General features: G+C 35.7%; 1 protein-coding gene across 19 annotated transcripts in view; it reads right to left on the bottom strand.

The window, feature by feature from the left end:
* CAMK2D (calcium/calmodulin dependent protein kinase II delta) overlaps nucleotides 1–26,324 on the bottom strand; it is a 315,318-nt gene that overhangs the window by 12,121 nt on the left and 276,873 nt on the right. The gene's annotated exons all lie outside the window — the stretch shown is intronic.

Genomic DNA, 26,324 nt, shown 5'->3' with positions numbered 1-26,324 from the left:
TACCTTCATCAACATAACTGGGTTTGTAATTTTTTTTTCTTTGAACATTTAACAGATGTATGTCTATCTTCAGAATACAGAGGATCTTTTATATTGAGACACTTCAGATACTTTTTACCGTTCAGCTCAACCAACTCTGCAAAAGGGGATGCCGACACTATAAATGACATCATATTTAGACAAATGGCCTTCAGTGAACTCTATGAATTGGAAAACCAACATATGAATCAATATGTGGACATAGGCAGATAGTTCGATGGAACCTCCCTGAAGAGCTGTCAATTCCAACACCAAACATGCTTTGTTTCTATTTCCAGCCCACAATTGGTAAAATTATTAATAGTTGGCTTGGCTCAAATCCCACTTATTCAGTAAATTCCTTTCTGATTCCCTTTGCAAATGTTCCTTGCCTTTTCTGAATGCCTACAGTGTATCATTCATTTGGTAATGAAGCATATGCTATAATACCACAACACCTTTTTTAGTTAAATCATTGCTAGTTTTAAATTGTTATTAAACTTTGTTCACTGTGTGATGGTCTTTCTAGTTAAATTAAAAGTTCCCTTGGGGTGGGGGGGGGAGGCTATTTTTTGCATCCTCTAAGTTTTATTCCAATGTCTTTAAAATAGGTGCTCAATAAATGTGTGAATTTGATCAACTGCCATTAATGATAATCTTTTGATTTCAGAATTCTATTGTTACTAATGAAATTAATGCATGAAATTTTTAAAATTTAAATTTCTATGAGTTTTGCTTTAAGAACATTGTGATACTTCCTTAAATCACTGGAAATTAACTAGGAGAGTCACGAAGAGTTATATTCATTCTATCTTAGTGAAGCTGCTATTCATAACAGAAAAAGCGGAAGTCTGGTTTTAGATAATTTTTTTTCCAAAGTTTGTTTATCTTGAGAGAATGAATGAGAGTGCAAGCAGAAATGGGGCAGAGAGAAGGGGAGACAGAATCCTAAGCAGCCTCTGCGCTGTCATCGCAGAGCCCGGCTGAGGACTCACCAACTGTGAGATCATGACCTGAGCTGAGAACAAGAGTTGGACACTTGATCGACCAAGCCATCCAGGCACCCCATTTTGTTATTGATTAAAGGAAACCAATATGTATTTTTAATGAAACCGATCATTATTAAACATGTTTTAACCACAAAGTTAAATGCATACATTTTCCAAGTTATGATGTTCCTTATTTAAAATAAATATTCTGTAAACCTAACCTCATTTATACTATATGAGACTACCCTATAAAATATGACTGCTAATAATGCCAAGGTTGATAATATAAAAAATCACTATATAGGTTAGATTTCATTTTAGTTAAATTATTAACTTTCATTTATATAATAAAAAAAGTTTCTTAGCTCCTACACGCATTTAAAACATTTTTTGCCCTTGTTCAGTTGATTTATGAATATCTAGAATATATCCAACACCAAAACATACTGACACAAGTAGTAGCAGGGAATAATTCTGTAATAGGGATGCCACCAGTGGCACATTTTAGCTTAATTTAGTTAGGCAATAAGTGATTCATCTGTTTCTGGCCTCAACAGTATGAACATTTGGCAAAAGTGCATGACAGCTGACCCGATTCTGGAATATAAAGGACACTGGTGCTCAGAAAAGGAGATTAAGAAAATGTGAATATCAAAACCTCCTCAAAATTAAATCCTTGTTTAAAGCTAATATATTTCCTAGTTTGCTAAGTAAAAAACTACAGTTTAGAAAATGTCAATTTTTAAAAATGAGATGGAAGAAAAACGAATGTGAAATCAGTACCCTTTGTAGAGCTTCATTAGGCTAAGGCTCAGTTTACAGAGCGTGAAAAGTTCAAGGTCACGTTCTGAATTTTCTGAACATCTCTACCTTCCCTGATAAACAAAATATGGAATTAGAATATCGGCTTTAGGTATGGCCATCTCTCATACTGTGAGTCACTGTGGAAATACTTATTATCTCTTTAATAGTTTACAGGCTACAACTGGCTTAATTTTTGTCCTGCACAATCAAAGCAACACAAATTGCCTTCTCTCTTAGTTCTTAGGCTCAGAAACAATGGTCCTTTAGCTGGCAGCACAGCAAGTGGGAATTAGTGAGAATGCTTCTGTGCTGCATCATCAGGAAAACAACATGACAATCTTGGCTTGGCCCTGGAACTCAGGAATCTTTAGAGTGCTTACTTCCCTGGGGCAAAGGAGCCTGAGTGAGTCACAGGTAGCACATGACAGCTGACTCTTTAAAGGAAAGCAGAAGTCTGGAAATGAATCATTTGTATATAGTAGTCTACTGTGGTTGGGACTATTGCCACAGTGACCTACAGGAAGAGTGAGGTTTTGGTGCTCGCTAGCGAACAGTGAGGATAAGAGACAATCTACTTCTCAGAAGTGAGGTTAAGGGACAGTCACTGTGCTAGGTGCCTGGCTGCCTGCCTATCTTCTGTAGAAAGGGACCCCTATCGTCTGGCCTTCCCTCTTCCTAAATATCAAGTAATGACCACTCCAGAATTCAAACTGGGGACAGCTTGTGATGTGTCACTATTTAACAATTCAGATGAAGGAAAACTGTACCAATATGGCATTCCCTGCATACCAGAAGTTTTCCGTCTTTAGCTAGCACTTTAATCACTGGGAACTGATTACTCAGTAGTTTCATTTACAGAATAAAGGTACTGAAGCCTATACCCATAAGTCCCAAAGTAGTTTGTGGGGATTTCCAGGTTCCTAGGGGAAAGGCAGGAGAGAAAAGTAAGTGGGAGAGATGTTTCAGATTCTGAGTGTAATTGCTTCCCATGCAACCATGCAAAAGACCTAGAAACATTTTCATGTTCAAATTCATATTCTTTTTGGCTCCCTTATTTTTCTAAAGAGGACTGTTAGATAAGGATGTGAATGGTCCCAGTGTTAAAAACCAACCAACAAAACAAGAAACCCTGGGAACTGAGAATAAGTACATAATAAAACAATGGATAGATTTCAACATTTCTCAAACATTATCAGATCTGAACGATGACCAACAACGCTCTGGGATATGCACACAAACATTACCTACCGGTTTTACAGGTAAGTACAGAGAATATAGGCACTGACCAAGGGACACAGAGTTTGCTGATTACTCCTTCCCTCCATCTTGAAATACTTTTACTGCTTTCCTGCTTTTCTTAATAATTGTGTGATCATATGATCTCTTATTTACTATGTTCTCTTTCTCTACCTGGACTTTAAATGTTTTAATTCCTTTCAAAGGTTCAATTTGAGGCCCTTCTCAACATACACTGTATCCTTTTGAACCCTTCCACACCAGTGTTTTATATTGCTATTTATGTCCCAGTGACTGGCACATTGTTACTTCCTTTTTTCTAGTCTTTTCCTCTACCTCTGTGTGTCAGTGCCTATTTTGGAATCTTCATTTGGATATCTCAAATGCATCTTGAACCCAACATACGCTAAACTGATCTAATGAACTTCTACCTGCACAAATCTACTTGCTTTTCCAGGGATCTCCCTCTTGGAGAATGGCAACATCATCATCCAGTTGCATAAGCCAGAAACCTGAGAATCATCTTTGAATCCCTTATCCTACACACCCCATCCAATCTTTCAAGTTCTGTTGATTTTGCCTTTTAAGATATATTGCATATTGGGACGCCTGGATGGCTCAGTTGGTTAAACGTCCGACTTCAGCTCAGGTCATGAACTCATGGTTCGTGAGTTCAAGCCCTGCGTGGGGCTCTGTGCTGATAGCTCAGAGCCTGGAGCCTGTTTCAAATTCTCTATCTCCCTTTCTCTCTGTCCCTCCCTCACTCATGTTCTGTCTCTATCTCTCTCTCAAATAAACATTAAACATTTTTTTAAAAATTAAAAAAATAAAATGTATTACATATTAGTTCTTACCTTCTTCACCACCACTCTGGTGTAAGCACCCATCATTTCATAATAAGTTATCTGAAGAGATACTATGAAATCTGGCATAATCTCGACTCTGCTCATCTCACCAGACTCATTCAAAGGCCCTTTTACTTTTCCTGTCCACTCCACCCATACAGCCTATTCTCAGAAATGGAAAATGGCCAAACTGCCTTCTAGTGTTAGCCCGTATATATTATCCTCTCTTGGAGAGCTGTCCCCCATCTTTGCTTCCACTTCTTTTATCAGATCTCAACTATTATTTCTTTGAAAAAGCCTTCTCTGACCCTCATTTTAGGAGAGGTCTCCATGTCATAAATTCACACTTATCTTCTCCTACAACTGCTGTTTAAAGGCACTTAGTATACTAGAATTTACATATTTATTTGTGTGGATTTGATTACATTTTCTCTATTTGTAAGCTCCACAGGGGCAGATAACTAACCACTGCAACCCAACATCTAGCATAGTACATGCTTAATAAATATTTGAATGAACAATGGGTCTAGAACAGACTCAAGCGCTTTCTGATTCCCAATCCAGTGGCCTTTCCAACATATAAATACTTCATTTTTAAATGATGGTCAGAGAGCCTTTAAAAAATATACAACTAATAAAGCAATTCAGATTTTAAGAAGCATACCTTATTGTTTACTGACAGTGAAAGAAAATACTCTTCAACTTATCTAAAACTAACCATCAAATTTCTTTCTCTTTTTGGCTTCCTTATTTTTGCTAATGCAACCACAATTTTACTGGTCTCCCAGCTCAAAACCTTGGGTTACTTCTAGACTCTGTATTCTCCTTTGTCCTCATATTGTCCTCCACAAGTCATTTAATTTTCCATTATCATCTACATGATGTCTCCTACGGTATATCCTTAGCCTCTTCGTCTGTTTGCTTGCCCTTGGCAATCTCATTTATTCCTCTGGCTTTGACCATATAATGAAGACTGCCAAATCTCTATCACTAACCTTAAACCTTTCTGGGCTCCAAGTTCATATTTCTATCTGATTTGTAACATCTCCAGTTACCCTGGCATTTCAGACCTAGTAGGGTGCCAAGATGGACCTCAAGTATCTTCCCTGAGAAACCTGCTGCTTGTCTTCTATCACTCACCTTGGATAGTGATGACATAATCTGCTCAGTTGCCCAAACCAAAAGCCTTGACACTTCCTTTTCTTTCAGTTCTTTATATAGCTGATCACCAGTTCTTCTTCACTCATCTACATCTTTCTCAGATCCATTTATTCCTCTTTAGGCTAATGGCCACTTCTCTGATTCAGGCTCATAGAAGTTCCTAACCACTCCTGCTCCAAGGTCACATCCCACTCACTCCCACTCTCCACCCCTCACTGTTGTAAAATCATTCTTTATAGAATAGGGCTAACCATGCCTTTCCCCCACTGTCTAGAAGCCAAGCCCAATATTCTTTGTTCTTGAAAGATCTTCCTACTTTATTTTTCTAGCTTTGACTCTTCACACTTCTTTTCCCCCAGGAGTCCCATATAACCTATTCTATAACTACACCAAGTGTCTCACTTTTCCTCAACTAATCCTGGATCTTTGATAATGTTTTGGCTTTCTTCTTACCATTTCTTCTGTCTGAAAACTCCCCCTCTTCTGTCTGGAAACCTTCAATATTCTGCTTCAAAGTTATCTCTTTCCTTTAGCCTTTCTTAAGTGCTATTCACAACTCTTTGGTTATACTGCAGTCTTCCTAAAGCATTATCACAGGATGTTCATAAATATGCTCAGGCAGGACTTGACAGTTTTCTACCTTCAACACCTGGCACTGAATAAATTCCTATACATGCATGCACATATGAATACATAGATGAGGTGTATAAAATATTATGTACATTTTGAAACATTAGATAAATGCCAAGTATGCTGGTGATGATCACGTCTGGCAGCAGTTTGAAAGTAACTGTGCTAACTGAAAAGGCACTTATGGGGGCACCTGGGTGGCTCAGTCAGTTAAGTGTCCAACTCTTAGTTTAGGCTCAGGTCACGATCTTACGGTTCATGGGTTCAAGCTCTGCATCAGGATCTGTGCTGACAGCATGGAGCCTGCTTGGGATTCTCTCCTTCCCTCTTTGCCCCACTCTGCTCCCTCATGCTGTCTGTCTCTCTCTCTCTCTTTGTCATAAATAAACTTAAAAACCCACAAAATCCCTTAGGAAAAAAGAAAGGGCACTTACGGATTTTGCATAGCTCAGAATCAGCAGAATGACCACTCTGTGTGACGCCATGGTATTTTAGATGCCAGAGTAATTTGTATAGATCTAGTAAGATAAACTGGGCATATCTAGCCAATGTTTAAACTTGTAATTTCTTTTCAAGAGAACTGAGTTCAGAGAAATATCCTAGTTATTCAAGCTTGAACTTTCCAGTAGTTATAGATTTTGGATTAAGAAGTTTGCTGAGATGAAACCACTTGACAATTAACCTTACTCAGGCATCTATCTTGTCTACTGTGAAACTCAGACTAGGAAATGAACTGAATTTATAGATGCAAGTTGATCTTTACTAAAATGTTAGCACAGTATCATACACTGAAATCTTTTAGTGAACTGTGCCTAAAGACTACTTAATGATCAAAAGTTGCACAATTAAAATTTTAGCTTTTTGGGTTCTATTAGCTCATTAGCAATTCTGCTCATTTACTTTTTGCCAAGAGGTATAGTTCTATTTAATTTAACTTCTTCTTTTTACATATCTCAGAGGTATCGGGCACTTGGTTGCCAGAGACTTGAAGGACAGGGAGGTTAAGTGACTTGCTCAAGTCATCCAGCAAAGTCAGAAGCTGTGCCAGGGCTGGAACTTTATTTGGCTGAGGTATCTGTTTAATTCGCTAATCTATGTTCCTTTCCAGCCCACAGTGCCTAATTCAATATTTTGAAATAATAAACTTAAATGAACCACCTAAGTGTCTTTGAACTTACTCTGGCAAGGTGACTGACTACTTAATTACTGGGCCAAGGTTGTAATTAATTATTATACCGATTTCACAAAACTGGGTGCCCCATGGTTTCATTGTCTTTTTCCACACTGCCATTAACAAAAATAACTCTTAGGAATAGTTATTATCTTCGGCAAATATACAAATTAGGATCATTTTCATGCTTTTGGTAGTTTATAGAAAAAGGTGTCTATCAACTAAGCTGTTTGGCATTTCCTATGCAATTAACAGCTTGCTTCTTAGTGATTTCATTTTTATTTCACTAGTTTCATGTATTAACATTCAGGAGAATATTTTCCATTATTTTGGCTTTTAAAATCAAGCCCATAGAAGATTTTAGAGTTGCCTCGTTTACCCTGGAATATTTTACTCAAATTAAGAGCTGGAAATTACCAACTTTCTCCTCAGTAATGCTTTCAAGAATTGTTGTAAAGCTCACTTACCCAGAAGTCACCTGTTGAATGACATCAATTACTCAGCTCTTTAATCACTAGTGTTTCTTAAGATTACAAAACTAAATTATTCAAATCATCTTTGTACTTTGCTCTATAAAAACTGCTCTTAGTTTCAAAGCATAAAATGTTAATTGGGAGAAGAAGTACTATTAATCTTAGCCCTGTTACATTTCTATGACTTGGCAATAGATGATTAACAAATATTTAAAAACAAAAAAACTCTAGCATTGGGATCATTTAGTATAAGTGAAAATAGGTTTACATTTTTAAAAAAGTTTGTGAGGATATCATTGGGTTACAAAATATGACCATGTCATTCCTAAAATGACTCTAGATCTAAAGAAGTAAAATATTTACTATTTTTTGTAAAAAATTAAGGGATGTATACTTATAAAGATTTTCATTAAAAATGGCTTACGTTAAGTTTTAGAGTATAGGGGCGCCTGGGTGGCTCAGTTGGTTGGGCGACCGACTTCGGCTCAGGTCATGATCTCACAGTCTGTGAGTTTGAGCCCCGCATCAGGCTTTGTGCTGACAGCTCAGAGCCTGGAGCCTGTTTCAGATTCTGTGTCTCCCTCTCTCTCTGACCCTCCCCCATTCATGCTCTGTCCCACTCTGTCTCAAAAATAAATAAATGTAAAAAAAATTTTTGAAAAAAAAAAGTTTTAGAGTATAGAGAAACTATAGGTGGTTATGTAGAATATTTGCTTATATGGAAGAATTCAGTCCAGCCACATTAAAGCAATTGAATAACTGTTCTGGTATCCCCAACTGACTTGTAGAAGCTAGAAACAGCACAACATTGTGAATACCATTGAGTATTTTAGTATTAAGATTTGTGTGAATCAGATAGGTGTGGTACCACTTCCAGTTAAGAGTTGATGACATGGAAGAAAAAGATTTTAAGAAACTGGTTCAAAGATTCACATCAATTGCTTGAGGATTAAACTGCAGTCTCCTCTATAATGTGGGTCAAACTTGAGGGCATTATGCTACATGAAGTCACACAGAGGAAGACAAATACTGTATGCTTTTACTTATATGTGGAATCTCCCAACCAGACAAACAACTCATAGAAAAAGAGATCAGATTTCTGGTTACCATAGGCAGTACTGGGATAGGAGAAGGGGGAATTGGAGGGAGATGTTCAAAGGGTACAAACTTGCAGGGCGCCTGAGTGGCTCAGTCAGTTAAGTGTCCAACTCTTGATTTCAGTTCAGGTCATGATCTTCCAGTTCATGGGATCGAGCCCTGTGTTAGGCTCTGTGCTGACAGTGCAGAGCCTGCCTGGGATTCACTTCCTCTCTCTCTGTCCCTCCTCTGCTGGCACTCTCTCTCTCCAAATAAATAAACTTAAAAAAAAAAAGGTACAGACTTGCAGTTATAAGGTAAATAAGTCCTAAGGATGTCATGTACAACGTGGTGACTACAGTTAACAGTGTTAGAGGGTATATGTGAAAGTTGTTAAGTCCATCCCAAGAGTTCTTACCAGAAGAAAAAAACTTTTTTAGACATTTCTTTTTTTATATCTATATTAGATGTTAAGTGTTAACTAAACCTACTATGGTAATCATTTCACAATATATGTAAACCAAATTCATTTGTTATATATAAACTTATATAGTGCTATATGCTGTATATTAATTATATCTTTAAAAAACCATAGTCTACTAGCATTCAAGTTTATACACTTGAATGAAACAAAGATACTAAGCATTCTCAAGGAGTATCTGTTTCCTCCACTGTAGAACCAAGGTGATAAAGTTATTTTCTCAAAAGAAAATAATCAGACTTGAAAAGGAGACAATGAGATAGAATTTTTAAATATCTGGAAAATTTTTGTTTTGTTTTGTTTTTTGACAAGAAGGAAATCCAGCCTTCCCCAGACCCTGGAACTATAATGAGTCCAATTAACCCCTCCAATTAATTTTACATAATATCAGCCAAAAGAAGCATGTGTCTTTATGGTCAAAAGTAATTGTCAAAGTGTTAATGCTCTGTTCTTCAATATGAAGAATATATATATACATATATATATATATATATATATATATATAGAGAGAGAGAGAGAGAGAGAGAGAGAGAGAGAGAGAGGTTAAAACCCTGTGCAGTCATGAGTAGGTTTTTCTCCCCCAATGGTTTCTATTGTGGTTTAGCTTGATATTTTATTTTTAATAACTTATTCCATTCCTATATAAAAAGTATACAGTTTGAATTTAGCAAAAAATAGAATTCAGTATATTCTTGGATAAGTTTATTTGTAACTACACTTTTCTGAATAATTCAACTGGTAGGTTTGTAAATGCTCCCTGGGACCAAGAATGTAAGATAAACTTAAGAGCATGTTCTCTATACTCCAAAACCATTTTATTTTATTTTTTATTTTTTTTTAATTTTTTTTTCAAGGTTTTTATTTATTTTTGGGACAGAGAGAGACAGAGCATGAAGGGGGGAGGGGCAGAGAGAGAGGGAGACACAGAATCGGAAACAGGCTCCAGGCTCTGAGCCATCAGCCCAGAGCCTGACACGGGGCTCGAACTCACGGACCGCGAGATCGTGACCTGGCTGAAGTCGGACGCTTAACCGACTGCGCCACCCAGGCGCCCCTCCAAAACCATTTTAAATCTTTGTTTTGCACAAAGCAAAAATAAAAAGCAAGCAAACAAAAAACCCTACCAAAGTTAATTGAAGTGTGATGTGATTTTTGAGAAAGACTGAGACTGAACACAGTAAGAGTACACAAAAATAGTATTCTGCCTCCATATTTATTGAGCCCAATCTGATTTTCTGAAGTCTTTTCTCCTTATCTCCATGTTCACACAACTCTTAGTCATATTTCAAAGTTTCTCATACCAGTGTTGTCTCAGTAAGGCTGAAGTGAAAGCAGTTTTTTTTTTTTTTATCACCTACCACTGTATGGATATTTTAACTCTAAGAATGTCATGTCACTTTTTTCTAAGCATTAAGTACATCTACTTGTCCCATTTTGAACCATTCCCCCAAATAGGTAGCAGCATCGCCTGTCATTGAAACTCCATACTTTCTAGCTAATTCTCATCTTCAACGGCTACAAAAATAGTGGCTGTGCTTTGATTACAAAGTCTATCATTATCCAATCCATAGCTTCCAGAATTAATAAATGAGAACTGAAAGGGCAGATGAGGTCCAGTGAAATGGGAAGAGAGAGGACAATTTTCAAAACATATCACAGAATACAATTGCACTCATACATAATTCAAGAGTTCTATAGCCTCTCTAATCAATAGTAAGTTAGGGAACTAGTGTAACAAGTTTATAGGACAAATAACATAAATGAAGAGATATTTTTAATTTCAAAAACTGTGGAATAATGATAGACTCTCCTGATAAGTCAGTTTGTCTATGGCATCCAAAGGCAGCATTCAAGGTAACATATGTGCTTATATACATGTGACCACTGTTGCCTTCTGAGATGCAAGACCACTGCAGCGAAAAGGCAGAGCTGCAGTCAGTTTGGATATAAATTTACAATGTTTTGTCACAACTTGGAAAACTTAGAGGAAAATTACTTACATATACCTCCTTTTTTCAACACACCACACACACACACACACACACACACACACACACACACACTCCCTCTCACAAAATGTTATAAATTCCTATAACTCTTTTGATGTCCCCATGCATTTGACAGATTGCACTGGTAAGACTTCTAGGACCAAGAGTCATTTCTGTGATTCGTTACTACATTTTTCAAAGCTTAATTTGGAAAAGTAAAAATATCCTATCAGACCAGAAGTTCTTAAGTGAGTTCTCATAGCAAATGTTTTTTATTAAAGTGATTCCTCATATTGGCACTCTATAATCAGTTCAGCTCTGGGATATTCTGTGCTAAATTCAGCTTAGGAAAGTAATGTAAAAGTACTTGCTGTAATATCTTGACCAAATTTTACAAACCAGTAAAATTATTCTTTGTTTAACCAATGTGAGTACAATAATTTATGAACCATATATTTCAGAACATATTACTGTCACTTTTATTCTAGCATGTATTATAAAGTAAATTATCTTAAATTAACACATTATTATAAAATGTAACTTAGAATGGGTACATTTTTGAGTAGGGAATATTGCTTTGCCTTTATCTGTTGAATTCAAATGATGAACATTCATCAAATACACCATTCAGGTTGTTTGGTGAGTAATCAACAGTCCACACATATAAAATTCATATCTATATAATGATAAATGAGATTAAGATAATAGTAAGAATCTTTCATAGAGAATAATTTTGATTTAACATGGAGATACTGACTTGGAAGTTCAGCAGGGCAGACCACCATAAACATCTTTAAAAATTATCTCTAGCATTTGTATCAACAGATTACACAACACAACATGATGAGAAATGAGGTATAACTTAAATAACACTGATGAGAAAATTCTCCAATAACTCACAACCCTGATCATGTTAGAAAATTCTAGTATAGACTCTAAGGATACCAACTTTGGGACAGATTCAGACCTTCATCCAAAACCCATCTTTTTGTCTTGTTTTTTTGTTTGTTTTATCCTCCATAACAAGTAAACACCACATTTCATTTTTATTAGCTGTTTATTTAAATGATATTATTAAAATTTTTTAAAATGTTTTTATTTATTTTTGAGACAGAGAGAGACAGAGCATGAGCAGGGGAGGGGCAGAGAGAAAGGGAGACACAGGATCCAAAGCAGGCTCCAGGCTCTGAGCTGTCAGCACAGAGCCCGATGTGGGGCTCGAACTCATGGACTGTGAGAACATGACCTGAGCTGAAGTCGGATGCTTAACTGAGCCACCCAGGCGCCCCTAAATGACATTATTAAATTCCACCTTACCCTGCTCTGTTTACGTGCAAAATTATGAAGAGCTATTTCTTTTTTAAAAAATTTTTTTTAACGTTTATTTATTTTTGAGACAGAGAGAGACAGAGCATGAATGGGGGAAGGGCAGAGAGAGAGGGAGACACAGAATCGGAAGCAGGCTCCAGGCTCTGAGCTATCAGCCCAGAGCCCGACGCGGGGCTCGAACACACGGACCTCGAGATCCTGACCTGAGCTGAAGTCGGAGGCTTAACCGACTGAGCCACCCAGGCGCCCCAAGAAGAGCTATTTCTTGAAGAAAGATTTAAAATACACAATCTCATATACTCACACTGTTTCTACACTGACAAAAATATCTTTAAAAAGTCATAGCAGTCTCTTTAAAGTAAGCTGCCTTGTCTGTCATTAAAGATCATTAATCTTTTCAGAGGTTATTTATCCACTGTTCAGGAATATCTTTACATTTTATTCACCTTAACTTTGTATAATGTGGTACAATATTTGATTAGAATACTAGACTTCTGAGTAAAGCAAGATAGGTATAGAACAAAAACATACTCAAAATAGATACCACCACAAGTTATTTTCCCAACTGAAGATATTCCCTAGTTCAAATTATAAACAAATGACATTTTGGAGCAGCATTTTTTCTTTTTCTTTTTTTGCTTTTTAAATTTGAAAATACATAATGGCAATGGGATTTTTGTCTATTACTCAAACTTCCTAAAATCCAAAATTCTCTCCTTAACATTTGCCATCTGTGTTTTGCTAGATAGACACACTCTAAATAACCACATGTAGTGATGTTAAAGAAATCAATGATCCTGTAATAAATTATTTAACAAAAAGACAAATAGGTCTCTCACACTTGATCCGTTAACTTCTATCAGGAGGTTACAGTCTCCAAGAGGGATATTTTATGTAATAGTTCTTGAGACATTTTGCTTGATAAGTATGTAATAATTTTACACATATATGCTTCTTTGTAAATATATATTTTACTTTTGTGGAAAACAATCAGTCTATATGCTTTTACTCTCAACAAGAATAATTAAGAGCCAAAACTGAGCAAATTAAAAAAAAATATGTTTATTTACTTTTGAGCGAAAGACAGAGACAGAGGCATGAGCAGGGGAGGGGCAGAGAGAGAGAGAGAGGGAGACACAGAATCCAAAGCAGGTTCTAGGCTCCAAGCTGTCAGCACAAAGCCTGACATGGGGCTCGAACTCACAGACTGCGAGATCATGGCCTGAACCAAAGTCGGACGCTTAACCGACTGAGCCATCCAAGCACTCCAAAACTGAGCAAATTTTTCAAAATACTTGAAAACATAAAAAGATTGGTTTAGATGAGGGAAGGCTGAATCATTAATACATTTATGTTTAATTACAAACAAAGTATGTCTTTAAACTCAAAATTTTAAGTGTTCAAACAAAATTAACTTATGGAAAAAACCTCATAAATAATTTATTAATCTATTGAGTGTCTAGCATATGGTACCATGGAGGGAAAAAACAGTGAATTAACATTAACATAATCTACCTTGAAAATTCACCAAAAGTCAAAAGTATACTCTTTCTTTAATAAAACCCCTTTTAAAAAGTAAGAACTTCTGTTGTAAAGCAAAAAATGAATATTTCTGTACTTGGGCAGCTTTTATGTTTATGTATATAAGTTGGCTGAATTCTATACATGACCTTAACAATTATAAATGTTTACCCACTTGTCTGAAATAAATGGCTTAGGAAATAGAAGCACTGATTCTAAAATTAAAAAAAAAAAAAAAACAGTTCCCTTTAGATTTATGGTCTCTTTTAATTGTGAGCCTTGGTGCTTATATCATCTACTCATAGGAAAGAATGGCCAGAAATAGTATAATTTCACTAAGCAGCTCTCATGAGATAGACATTATACCAGGCATTTAACTAACAATCTCTCTAGTGAACATTACCATGCTTTATCATTGTTATTATTGTTAGGATAAAGCATATCAAACTGTACTTTTGAAGGTAAAAAATAAAAAGTTAAGTATTGAGATACTATCATCTCTAATGTACATACGACTCCGAGAGGTTTTACGTAAAGGGTTGGATTACACAGCCCATCAGAGGCTGGGCTGAGATTCAAACATAATATGTGTGACATCAAAGCACATGTGCCATCCAAACAAGGAAGAGGATCTTATGTGAGTTACTTTTTACATTTGCAATTTCTATATTTTTAGCTCCTAAATTATGGGGGGAGGGGCACAGAGCATCTGCATAAAAACCCATGAAGATAAAAATGGAGGGATCATAACTTTGAAAGTATTGTCATCATTTTATTGGCTGGTAGGACAGGGCATGGTTGGTATCCACCATACTTCCTTCCTCCATCAATTTAATATTTATTATTCCTATTATTACCAAACACTGGTTTAGATACTGCAGATACAGCAGGGGACAAAACAAAAATCTCTGCCCTGAAGAAACTTACGTTCTAGTAAAGGAAGAGAGAGACATTAAACAAAAAAGTAAAACAAATATTTCACATAATATAAAGTACTAGGGGAAAAGCAAAGCAGAGAAGAAGAATGGAATTGGCTGGATTTGAAGGCACAATTTAAAGCAGGGTCATCAAAGTCTGAGAGGATATCATTTAATCAGAGACATAAAAAGAGGAGGCAGCAAGCAACATGGAATGTGTATCAAGACATAACAGGCAGGGAACAGCAAGTGAAAAGGCCCTAAGGCAGGAACCTGCTTGATACATTTCAGGATTAGTGTTCCTGAGGTATATAACATGAGAGGAGGCCAGATGGTAAAGGAAGGCATGGCTGGTGGAAGTTCTCATCATGGAGGGACATTCAATTCTTAAAGGGCTTTGGCACACTATGTTGAAACTAATGTAACACTCTGTATGTTAACTATACTGGGATAAAAATAAAAAGTAAAAAAGAAAATAATAAAATGGCTTTGGCAGTCACTAGAAAATACAGAGTGGAAACATCATACAATCTGATATATGTTGAAAGTGTCACCCTGACTACTATGTTGTGAATAAACTATAATCAAGTAATGCTAAAGCAAGCAGACTGGATAAGAAGTCATATCAATAATATGGCCAAAAGATAATACTATCTTGGACCAGGGTGGTGGGATTAGAGTTAGTGAGCAGCTGTCAAGTGGGAAAAAAATGTGTGTATTTTGAAAGGGGAGTCCGTTGGATTTGCTGATAGACTGATAGACTGAATGCAGGGTATAAGCAAAACTGAGGAGACAAAGAAAGTTCTATTTTTTTTTTTTGACAAAGAAAGTTCTAAGATGACTTGGGAGTATTAAAGGAACTAGAATATACCATAGGCGTATCAAGTTCAGTTTTCATAGATGCACTTGATCACAGATATATGAAAAAAGGTTGGAGACATGATATATAGGAATAATGCAATTACATCAAAACACTGCAGACTTGCACTGATAGTATGATGTAGGTTTCTTTTTAAAGAAAACACAATTGAATAGTTTAGGAATGTTCAAACCCAAGTGTAGTTTTTAAATTTTCTCATCTAATCTAAAGAGATCAAACCAAACATCCAAAGGTACTTGCATATTGTAAATTGTTTCCTTTGGGTGCTATAGTATGCACATATAAGTGATTAAGAATAATATGGCTCTAGCAGGGACATTCATTTTAGCACCATAAAACAAATCACTGCAATCCCAACAATTAAATCAGTCTTTCTGTATCAACTACAATGCTTATTTTAATATAATGGGTGGGAAAATTCTGCTAAACAACACTGGCCAGGAGAAAACTGACAGACTAATTCACATGTATCCTGGAAGAAATTGTCTTTAACACAGAATAAAATTTTAATGCAAAAATAGCCATTCACTGGGGAAATGTACCCAGGTATAATTTCATTAAAGAGGATACTATAAGACTGATAACTCCATAAGGAAAAATGTAAGCCTTTTTAGCCTCAGCCTAGTCTATCAAATCCAGCACACAAATGGTGCTCAATAATTTTTTTCTAAAAAACAAAACTGGATCCAAACAGTGGTCTCTTTGTTAGGAATTACATGTGTTACATGCATCTGAAATTTTCTGTATTGCTCACATATGACTCTAGCTGTGTCCTTATATTTGTTTTTTAGTGAACATATTATTCTTTCTTTTATAATTATCTAAATACCAGCCAGAAACAAAGAAGGTATGTTATCACGCAGAATTGTCTTTGTCTTTTGTAGACTCACTCACCAGGGCAAGAAATGTGGCTAAGTGCTTACTTAGTACATCTTACACTGGAGGTACCTACAGAGTATTCATTGACTATTTGAATTGAATAATGAAAATACCACTATTCAAGATGCAAAAAAAAAAAAAAATCCTTTACTTCTACATAATCTCTTCCATTAAGCTCTTTCATTCAGTAATACCTTCTCTGCTTCTTCTTATAATATCTCCACTTAACATGGTCTGAAATGGAATGACCTGTAACCAGGTAAAATAGTAAAAATGCACAGAACTCAGATTTATTTATTTGACTGCCTTAGACTTAATGCCTCCTGAACAAATCAAAGGGATTTGAGAAGTCCATACCAAAAAAAACCAAAAAGCCATTTCATTGATTTACAAGAAGAATCACTAAATGATCGAGACATAAAATAATACAAACTCAGCAAAGGAAATAGTATTTCATTAAAGTATTTTATTCTAATAAATAATTTCAGAATTATATAAATTTATAGCTAATAAAATATAAGTAATTATAGTTTCTGCATAGAAATGTATGAGGTAAAATAAGTTTAGATATTTAAAGTAATTGTAGATAGTAGATACCTTAAAGACATGAAATACAGCCCCATAATAATTCTTGCTGGGATGTGTTTAAAGTACTAATTTTACAGTCCATCAGTGCTATGATAACATTTTGAACATATAGTTTAGTGGACCATATTTTCCCATTGTAATAATATTCCATAAAACTAAAGCAATTTATTCTTGAATTCAACTTTATTCCTGAATGTCTTTTTATAATTGTTTTGAATAGTTTACAACATCTATATTTATACTATTTTATAATGTGTAATTGTGGACACTTTAAAATATGAGACTTCATAAAAATCTATTGTATTAAAGTAGGGTTGATAAAAACCTTACAACTCTGTATTATTGATTTCAGTATTTAAATTATGTGACCTGGGAAAGACTGAGCCACAGAGAAGTTATGCAACATGTTTTAAGTAAGTTAGATAAAAGAACTACAAACAAGAGTATAAACTCTGGATTCGAATCAGATCCTTGCTAATATTTTTTATATCATTAAAAAAATAATAAAGTTACAATCTGAAAAGGTAAGGGAGACAGAGAAAGTAATAAAATACCTAAAACTTGAAGATAACTTTAAATTAAGCTGCTTATGGCACCATTTTTATTAGGTAATGGGAAATATAGGTAAATGTAAAAAAAGACAGTTTTACACTTAATACATATGCAACTATATTATAATGTAAATTATATCTTATTGACTATGAAATTTTTGATTATATAAATTGTGAGTCTCATTACCTCTTATACTGTTAACTTTCATATAAAGTAATTATCTATGAATAGTACATGCTAGATGTTTAAGCTTTGAATTATTAAAATGAATTCAAAGCTAAAAAAAACTGATAGTTTAATTATGATATGGAAATTAATCAAAGAAATCAAAAAGTATACGGAAAGAAACAGAAATGAGAACAAAACTGTTCAAAACCTTTGGGATGCAGAAAAAGTGGTTCTGAGAGGGAAGTTTATACCACAAGAAGGAAGAAAAACCTAAGATTACACCTATAGGAGCTATAAAAACAAAAACAAAAACAACACACACACACACACACACACACACACACACAAAACCTGAAACCAGTAGGAAGAAGAAAATAATAAAGATTACAGAAGAAATAAAACATATGGAAACTAAAAAAAAAAAAAAAGGAACAGATCAATGAAAGCAGGACCTGGTTCTATGAAAAGATGAACAAAATTGATAAACCTCTGGCAAGGCTCCTCAAAGAGGGAGAGAGAGCAAGAGAATAGACTCAAATAAACAAAATCTCTAATGAAAGAGGAGAAATAACAACTAACACTGCAGAGATACAAATTGTAAGAGAATATTATGAAAACTGTACACCAACAAATTAGACAACCTAGAAAAAATGGATAAATATCTAGAAACATTTAACCTATCAAAACTAAATAGAAAATCTGAATACATCGATTACCAGGCAAGAGATTGAATCAGCAATAAAAAACTCCCAACAAATAAAGTCCAGGACCACCTGGCTTCACAGGTGAATTCTACCAAACATTTAAAGAAGAGTTAATACCTTTTCTACTCAAACTATTCCAAAAAATAGAAGAAAAACTTCCAAATTCTATGAGGTCACTATCATCCTGATACCAAAAGTAGATAAAGACATTACACAAAAAACATACTACAGTCCAATATCTGTGACGAACACAGATGCAAAAATACTCAACAAAATACTGTCCTAGCAAACTGAATCCAACAATACATTAAAAAAATCATTCACCACAACCAAGTGAGATTTATTCCTGGAATGAAAGGGTGGTTCAATATTCGCAAATCAATCAATGGGATATGTCACATCAATAAGAAAATGAAAGAAAAAAAAACATATGCTTATTTCAATAGATGCAGATACATTTGACAAAGTACGACACCTATTCATGATAAAAACCCTCAACAAAGTAGGTTTAGAGGGAACATACCTCCACATAATAAAGGCCATATATGAAAAACCCACAGTGGGGGGATAACTAAGAGCTTTCCTCCTAAGGTCAGGAAAAAGACAAGGATGTCCACTCTCAACACTTTTATTCAACATCGTAGTAGAAGTCCTAGCCACAGGTATTAGACAACAAAAAAAGAAAGAAAAGGCATCCACGCTGGTAAGGAAGAAGTAAAATTTTCACTATTTGCAGATGACATGACACTATGCATAGAAATCCTTAAAGACTCCATGTAAAACTACCAGAACTGATATATGAATTCAGCAATATCACAGGATACAAATTCAACCTACAGAAATCTGTTGCACTTCTATACACTAATAATGAAGCAAAAGGAAAAATTCAGGAAACAATCCCATTTGCAATTGCCCCCCAAATAATAGATACCAAAGGATAAACCGAACCAAAGAGGTGAAAGACCTGTATTCTGAAAAATATAAAACATTGATAAAGAAAATTGAAGATGACACAAAGAAATAGAAAGACCTTCTATGCTCATGGATTGGAAGAACAAAGATTGTTAAAATGTCTATATTACCCAAAGCAATCTACAGGCTTTATGCAATCCCTATCAAAATACCAATACAGCATTTCGCACTGAGATAGAACAAAAAATCCTATAATTTATATAGAACCACAAAAGACCACAAACAGCCAAAGGAATTTTGAAAAAGAAAAACAAAACTAGAGGTATCACAATTCCAGGCCTTGAGTTATATTACAAAGCTACAGTAATCAAAACAGTATGGTACTGGCACAAAAAGAGACACTCAGATCTATGGAATAGAACAGAAAACCCGGAAATGAACCCACAATTATATGATTAACTAATCTTCAACAAAGCAAGAAAGAATATCCAATGGGGGAAAAAAACAGTCTCTTCAACAAATGGTGTTGGGAAAACTGGACAGCAACATGCAAAAGAATGAAACTTGGCCACTTTCTTATACCATACACAAAAATATGTGTAGCAAAAATTTGATTAGCAATCAAAATGGATTAAAGACCTAAATGTGAGACCTGAAGCCATAAACATCCTGGCAGTAATGTCTCTGAGATTGGCCATAGCAATATTTTTTTTTTTTGTCCAAAATTTCTATTGATTGATTGATTGATTGATAGTCAAATTGGCTAACATACAGTGTGTAAAGTGTGCTCTAGGTCTTTGGGGTAGATTCCCGTCGTTCGTCACTTACATACAACACCCAGTGCTCATCCCAACAAGTGCCCTCCTCAATGCCCATCACCCATTTCCCCTCTCCACCCCCCCATCCACCCTCAGTTTGTTCTCTGTATTTAAAAGTCTCTTATGGTTTGCTTCCTTCCCTCTCTGTTTGTAACTATTTTTTTTCCTTCCGTTTTCCCACGGTCTTCTCTTAAGTTTCTCAAGATCCACATATGAGTGCAAATATATGATATCTGTCCTTCTATGACTGATTTATTTCACTCGGCATAATACCTTCCAATTCCATCCACATAGCAACATTTTTCTAAACATGTCTCCTGAGGCACAGGAAATAAAAGCAAAACTACATTATCAGGACTACATCAAACGAAAACACTTTTGCACAAGGCAAGTCAGAGAAAGACAAATACCATATGATTTCACTCATATTTGAGGTTTAAGAAACGAAACAAGCAAAGGAAGGAAAAAGAGGGAGAGAGAGAGAGAGAAAGGTCAGGGGGAGAGACAAACCAAGAAACAGACTTAATTATAGAGAACAAACTAATGGTCACCAGAGGGGAGCTGGGTGGGGGGATGCGTGAAATAGGTGATGGGGATTAAGGAGGGCACTTGTCATGATAAGCACTGGGTAACGTATGAAGGTTTTATACCTGAAACTAATATAACACTGTATGTTAACTATACCCGAATGAAAATAAAATAACATTAAAAATACTAAAGTAAAGTTAATGTAAAAATAAAATATAAACAGGAGTTTATCTGTTTTCAAGGAATAATATACAAAAAAATACAGCAATTAGCAAATATTTTTAGGTTTCAATTCTGAAAGGCAATTGTTAATTTAGCTAACAGGTTGTGCCCTGATATGGATCCTTGGTGGTCATTTTAAATATGAGTATTAGAAAAGTATGTTAGAATAAATTACCCTATTTTTTTCTTATGGGAGAGCCAAACCTGGCCAAAATGCCATACATTAATCTGTTTTCTATGTCACAACACTTTGTCCGTAAAAATGCTAAACCTGTAGCCCAGTCTCTATATAAACATTATGAAAAGCACGTTTTGTAAACACAATATTTTAACCTTAAAAAAAAAAAAGGGCGCCTGGGTGGCTCAGTCAGTTAAGCGTTGGACTTCGGCTCAGCTTCGGCTCAGGTCATGATCTCACAGTCCGTGAGTTCGAGCCCCGCGTCGGGCTCTGTGCTGACAGCTCAGAGCCTGGAGCCTGTTTCAGATTCTGTGTCTCCCTCTCTCTCTGACCCTCCCCCCATTCATGCTCTGTCTCTGTCTCAAAAATAAATAAACATTAAAAAAAAAAAAAGAATCCAAAAATTAAGGTAGGAGGAGTCTTAGAACATACATGATTTAGAATTTATGCATTATTTAATACAATAATGCTCCGTTGTTTTCTAAAGGTGTATACAGGGTTTTGCAAACTTTCTAAGAAAGCCATTTATAGAAACTTTGAATGGTGAAAATCTATTAACATAGAACGAGCCTGTGTTTTCCTAATGATGAAATGAATGGTTACATGTTTTTATTGGTTTTGTTCCTTTCGATTTAGGACTTTGTTTTAAGCTAGAGTTGGCAGTGGTTTTGATCCTGTATTTTGCCGGCATGGCTAAAGAAGCCTGAGGCTGTCACTGACAAATTTAAGATACAAACATAGCAGAAGGCAAAGACTAAATGAGAAATTATGAATGAGTACGGAGGTAAAATAAAGGAATGTCAAAAAGAACAATAAAGAGAAAATGAAGTTATTTTATATTGGTGGTAGAGCAGAATAAATTCTGCATCAGTTCTATAAGTTACTGATCCTGATTTAAAAGTTAAAGGATCGACAGGAAGATACACACATACAGACATGAATTTTTCTAAATAAACCCTTTTAAAAATCAAATTTTGGATTAGAAACCTGAAAGAAGTTATTATGCACTGCACTACAGATCTTCTAAGACACTTTTAACCTAATGGAATGACACCATTATCAAAGGTTCTTAAATAAAATAACCAGAAGTTTCTTGATTTGCAGACTCGCTTGAAGGGAGAAAAACATGTAAGACAAGTGCTGAGTTACTGCAGGGGAATCTGAGGAAGATTGGTATCGCCTGATCATCTACCTCAGGGAATCCTACCCAGCAGTGACGGTCTTCTGTTGAAAAGATAACTTAAGAATAGTTGAATCTGAGTATTGAGTCATCACATTGTCCACTAATGTACACATTTACAAAGACATACACAAAAAGCTCATTAATCAAGTGATTGTGTAGAGTAGCCAAGACTTTGAAATCCAGATGTCCTCAAATGCCAGGCCCCATTCAAGTGATAAAGGTGTCAACACCCTTGCCCTTAACTGGGCCTTCTGCAAACATTCTATGCAAGTTCATTGTCATCATCTATTTTTCAGCAAAAGGAAAAAGAGGATAAACTAGAATGAAGTCCCCACACACAGGCTGATAGCGATACATTTCTGCTTGCTGTACAGAACTCCTATGGTCTAGACCCACAAGAACGATGAAATGCAGCAAGAGATCCAAGCAGCTGCTCAATGTAATGAGATGCTGGAAGCAGGGTGAGTGACAGAAATGACATAAGGGCACAGAGGAGCCCAACTTCAACATGTGTCATGGAACTCTGGGAAAGAGCAGCAGATGGACCAAACTGATGCATACCCATCAGGAAGAAGTAGCTGACTCTGAGCAATGGTGTCGGGCAGGTTATGAGGTGGAGAGAAATTGTGGCATACAGTGACAGGCCCTGCAAACTGGCTACAGCCACAAACCAAAGGACAGTCTTCGAATGTAGACAGTGCTGAGAGGACCATTACTACATATCACTGGCTTTAAGGACATCCATACTCCTAGTCAGCTTCACTGTTAGTGTTGCCATCTACTAATTAAAGTCCAATGATGATAGCTGTTTTTAACACCTTAAATTAACGAAAATGTTTTACTAGAAATGTATTCAAAATGGAACGACTATTTCAATAATTTTAGACCTAAAAAATTCATATTTTGAGAACACCAGTAAACTCTAATAGGAAAACTTATTTTGTTTGTTTTTGGGTATTAATAACTATGCCTAATTAAGACCCCTCTTTATTTTTAAGCCAATAGTGTCCTTCCATTACACTGAGTTTCCTGATGAGTTTACAGACATAGCATTAAAGATAATATTCGGTTTTGAATATAGGACAAAATTAGGGAATGGCTCAAAATATCCACACTAGGAAGTCCACATTGCCTTGGGGAGAGAAAACAGCAAACTTGAGAAGCTTTTATAAAGAAGAGTTGTAAAAGAAGGCAAATTCCTTAGGATGACCATGAGCTTGGGAAGGGAAATGTTATGGTTGTAACTAAATGCTGAAGGTTTTTTAAAAAATGAAAAATAAAATGACTTTTAGATATAAAATACCATTTTTCTTGGGTCTCACTTTTTAAAGCATATTTTCTTTATATTTATTGAATTAAATGAGAGAAACAGCCTATATCATAGCATAAAAGCTTTACGTAAAGCGTAAAGAATGTCTTGACTCTGAGTTGCTGAAAGCTCTTGAATAAGACTAGTTCACCAAAAGATGTGGAGCTCAGGCAAACAGTAGACATTCAAAAAAATACTTGCTGAATGAAGAAACTGAGGTGGCTTAGATACAGCTCAAGAATAACACACAGATTGGGGCCTTTTGAAAACCAAAGGCCATTTTGAACAGAAACTAATAAGGATAGCTCAAAGAAAATGATCTTTTCAAAATCCTGGCTTTCTAGATGCTCTAGGTTTTCCTGAAAGTGAAGAACTACCAATCTACCATGACTTCTACCTCCCACCTTCTTTAAGAGCAGTTAGCCTATCTACCCTCTCCACCGCCCCCCAACCCCGCCACCTTGAGAAAGCCAGAAAAAGGTATTCTGCCATTGGTTTAACCTCATTTCTTCCTTTGGCTAGGTCACCACGATGTGTTAATATTCCCCACTACGTTCCTTTACAGTAGAGAGGGTGTACAACTGTCACTGCCAGGTTGGTCCTTGGGGAGTGGACAGAATGTGCACTACACTGGCATGGGAAGCATGTGCTGTAGTATTCTAGGGATGATATGCCACCATGAAACAATGCAAGTCTAGGTGCTGGTGTTAGGTGGGACAGCCACCAGGAATGGATGGAACATGTGACTGCATGCAGGAGTGTGCTGGGAGATTATGCGTTTGAGAATATGTTGGAAAGTCTAGTGTTTTACCCTGATAACAAAGTTATCGTCAAGTGTATGTGGGAAGAAAGACACCCAATTTTGTAGAAAGGATATGGTTTTATAGAGAGGGTGTGGCTTTGGTCAGGTTATATAACTGATGGCCTTTCTGAGTTCTTAGAGCTTAGATATACAGGTAAATTTGGGTTCTAACAGAGATGGTCAATAAATATTCTCTACCAAACTACTCATAGCTATAGAAAACTCTGAGAAAACTAAAGAGAAAAAGAACATGGTTGTACAAATGAAGAAATCAATTAGGGTCTTTCTGAAGGCCTGTGTACTGATTAATGAAGAGATTCCCACACAAGCATATCACTAGCACAATAACTACATTAAAAATATATGTGACAATTTATATGCCACCTGTCTTGTAGTCAGAATCATGGCCTGGGTGATTTCTTAAAGTGTCTTCTATTCTGAAAGGTTTCTTATATCATTCAATATTAAAAAAATGTTAGCCACCAAAGATCTGTGTGGGTCTTACAGAGCATACAAATGATGTCTAATGTGTTATATCTGTGACTCTGTGGCCACATCCACACAAGGAGAATTAAGCAGAAACTTAAATAACTTAGTTATTGAATTCAAGGAAATAAACCAAAGCACTTTGGGCTCAGTAATCAATTGGACATTTCTCTCCATCTCAGTATCATGCTTAATTGCTCTAACATTTGCTATGTATAGCCTCAACATGTAACCATAAAGACAAATACTAACTCAATTTGTGAGATCCCAAAGACAAAATGAAATCAATATCATTGTTGTGATTTGAAGAGAACAGTTTTCTGAGAAGTGCTGATATAATTTTATTTCATCAAAAATATAAACTATAAGGTGAGATTCTGTTTACATGTTGATATTTACATAGGATTAATACCGATCATCTTAAACCAAAACCTAGTAAAGAGTCAAATCCAGGTGAGAAAGACTGCTTATTAAAACCCTGCTTGTGATCACCAAGGAATAGGTTTATTAGGATGAACTACACCTACCGAGGTGTTGTTATTCTAATATCATTCAGCTGTTTAAAGATTCAGTCTCTCTAGTGGCTAATGCCGCTTTATTTCCCCTCTCTGATTCTTGCCCAAGAGAAGAATGTATAAAGTCATATAAACATTTTGCTTGGCTGAAAGAGCTAATAAATCCAACTTACAAAGATGATGCTTTCTGAATCACTGATAAAGCTAAATGGGGTATCTGCTTATTTGGTTAAAAAAAATCTCTTTAATGCGACTGGCATCAATGATTCATAAAATTACTTGTGTTCAAATTTTAGCTCAGGGGCAAGAGTGAGATGAATAGACCTACTGAACAATGTCCTCGACACAGCTCTCCACCTTTCCACTGTAAAAAGAAAAAAAAATGACCGACTACCTCTAGCAGACTTAGGTCAATGCACTAAAATATAAATAGAGAGTACACTTTAATAGAATCAGCTGTTCTATTCAACCAAAGAGGTAAAGTCAGCATAGGTGACTGGAAACTTGTGGTTTATAGGTATTTTTATTTCCTCAATTGCCTAGATGTCTCCCTGACCTGAGAATTTCCAGCTTCTTTATTTCTACAACATGAATAATACAGTTATCCAAGACCATGTCTTACTAATGCCACCTACAGAATTAAAGCCCATGTTGACACTGTTGGGTAATCTTTCCAAATAATGTTTAACTATCTGATGAATCATTTCTCTGAATTTGTTTTATGCTTATTTTCCTTTAATACATCCTTTAATACTTTTTAAACACCCTATTGTTACCATTCTTTTTTGGAATGGCTTCTAGACAAGTGGCTGGTAGAATTAGTAGTTATATACACGGAATCACAAAAATGAGAACACAAAACTATGAGAGCAACTGAAGCAAAATTAACACTCCTAAAACAGCCATGAGACAAAAAAGAGGTAAAAAGTGTGTTTAGTATATGTGTGCATAGGCAGTGAG

The sequence above is a fragment of the Herpailurus yagouaroundi genome, unplaced genomic scaffold (assembly GCF_014898765.1).
Source record: "Herpailurus yagouaroundi ecotype Mexico unplaced genomic scaffold, PumYag 28, whole genome shotgun sequence".
NCBI classification, from domain to species: domain Eukaryota; kingdom Metazoa; phylum Chordata; class Mammalia; order Carnivora; family Felidae; genus Herpailurus; species Herpailurus yagouaroundi.
The sequence above is the reverse complement of the archived record's forward strand: the minus strand, read 5'-3'. Positions and strand labels throughout refer to the sequence as shown.